The sequence below is a fragment of the Capsicum annuum genome, unplaced genomic scaffold (genome assembly GCF_002878395.1).
Source record: "Capsicum annuum cultivar UCD-10X-F1 unplaced genomic scaffold, UCD10Xv1.1 ctg3246, whole genome shotgun sequence".
Lineage (NCBI taxonomy): Eukaryota > Viridiplantae > Streptophyta > Magnoliopsida > Solanales > Solanaceae > Capsicum > Capsicum annuum.
The window spans coordinates 1-2,844 of record NW_025839171.1 but is presented as its reverse complement, the minus strand read 5'-3'; positions in this window follow the sequence as shown (position 1 = coordinate 2,844).

Genomic DNA, 2,844 nt, shown 5'->3' with positions numbered 1-2,844 from the left:
CTATTTGATGCAATTTGCAAATGTATGGGCTTCTCTATTTGTTTCTCGCACATGGGCTTTTCTATTTGATGCGGAGTATTGTGTGTTGCACTAGTCCAGACACGAGGCCCAACCATTCTCGTCATATTATTCTTCAAATCTAACAAAGTAAGCTAACATACAAATGAGATAAATTGTCAAATAACACCTTTTCAGACACGTCATTAACTTTTACACATGTGTTTGCAATACATTTTATGGCAAATAAATTGCAATCACAAAAAATATGAAGAAACGAGAATATTTATCAATATTTATTGATGAAGATATGGGTATAAATCTATTTCTCCGTTAATTCTTCTCTCTCGAAGATTCCTCTTTTGATTTTCACCGTAATTCGAGGGTCGTTAGTAGCATATTTCTCGAACGTAGGATGACCTCTTTATGAATATCACGTGATTTTGTGGGATATTTGAGATGGTTGATCTTTCGATAAATATCCGTGAATTTATGAGTGATTTTGTGAGATACTAGAGATCTTGATCTCTTTATGAATATCCTATGAATTTTTGGGATATTGGAAATGTCTTTTCAAGAAATAATTGTCTCTTTATCTAAGTATAATCTAGGATTTACGGTATAATAGCCTCCAAGAACTCTAACGATGTCTACAACATGATCTCATAACTATTCAATATTTAGCTCCTCTTCAACAAGGAACAAATATTTGAACAAAAACTATACTCTTTCATAAGCTCCATTACAATAAATGCCGGTGAAACTCCAACATAATATATATATGCCGGAGTTCAGAAATATTTAAAGGTGAAAATCCAAGCATATATGCTAGACTAGTCGCACGAGACCCGTGCTGAGCCTGGACATAAACCTAAATATAATAAATATAATTTTAATTGATTGAATAAGCATAAATTATGTTATTTTTGTTGCATAATTAATTCAATATTGATCAATGACGCTACCTTCATTTTCAACATTATATAACATCATTCACTAATTTCTGCTTTTAATATTTATAATGCATGTTTTAAAGGTGTGGATTAAATTGTTCATAAATTTTTTTATTGAATTCTAAAAAAGATAGAAAAAAGTAGGTCAACATGAATAGTCTATAGCTTATACAAATATATAATTATCAAAAAATTAAGATCGTACTATTCTCCTTTCCTCTTCTTCATCTCCCAATATTATACTTAACTGAATAAATTTCTTTAAAAAGTTAAGAGTCCTTGTCCTTTTTCTTTTTTTTTTCTCAAAAAATGCTAATTTATTGTAAATCAATGCACTAACCTTTTATTAAAACAGATGCAATATTTAATGCAAATTATAAGAAAGAGAAAAGGAATTTGGCTTGCCTTGTAAAGAAATTAAAGGTTAAACCATGATAAAAGTTGAAATATAATATTTTTCAACATATCTTATCTATGACAAAAGTTTAACCAAGTAATTTTAAGTATTTTATACCAATTATTTTTTCTTCTAGAACCATAGTATAGAGAGGAATATATGATATAAGATATGTTTAAATCATTAAATGTAAAAAATATCAAATAAATACTTTAATTCACAAAGAAAATTTACCTCTAAAATTCCCTAAATTTTACCCCCTTCTTCCTTTTTAATTGTTATAGTTTTTCTTTTAAGAGTCAATCGATGTAATTAGGACCAATATTTTAAAATATATAGTTTTTCATCATATTGATATGAGAAAATTATAATTTATATTAATTTTGATATATTTTTTAAATATTTAAATTTTATTTTTGAAATGTCAAATTAATTTAATCTAATTTAATTTTAAAAATTACTCAAATTGACTTTCGAAAAATGAATCATGAGAACTAAAAATAAATTATGAGAACTAAAAAGGAATGGTTGGAGTACCAAATGCACATGGAGAACAAGGTAACTTAAGCATTTTAAACTTTCACACTTAGTTCAAACGAATACGTACCTTTATTTAAATAAATAATGTGTTAATTTATTTTTCAAATTTATTTTATTAGATAAATACTTCTAAATATATTTTAGAAAACATATCAAATTAATATTACTATTTAATTAGGAAAAGTTGATAAATATATTTCCTACATTTGAGTAGTGAGTGACTTTTTTTATATAACCAAGAAATCATTAATTGAACAATAGTCGGTATGTTTATAAAAAATTATTTTAAAATAATTGACATGTGTAGAGGATCAAAAGATAATTTTTCTCAATATACCCTTAGTAATTGATTCCACATTAATTGAACAAGATTCATGTACTTAATATTAAAAAGATAACAACGTCATATTAGTTAATTTGCATTCCTTGTTAATTTTTTTTAATAGTTATGCAATATATATACATTTCAACTATTTTGAAATAAAAGGAGTACATGCCAATTATTTTGAGATGAAGAGAATGTTAATAAAAAATAATTTAATTAAAATATATTTTAATTTCAAAAGGTGACTGACTTTGTACAAATTAAAAACACAATATTATGAATGACAATAAAGTGAAAAGAAAATTTCTTTCAAAAATTGCACTACATATGATGTATTAAACAAAATATAATATTAATTATTACTAATCATTTTCTATTTTAATTACAAGAAAAATCAAAAATTAAAAGTAAGCGAGGGGGTGGAAAAGGGCCACTTGTAGTGTATAAACCAAACAAAAGTAGTTATTATGAGTAGAGTATAATTTGGCTTTCAAATAATGACAATACATGATAAACAACCAATTACAACAACTATTTGTAATCATAAGAGTGATTAAGAGGTTGTGAGGACTACCAAAGTTATGAATTGTCCCTTATATTATATAGTAAATTCCAACTCAATTTTTTAAAAA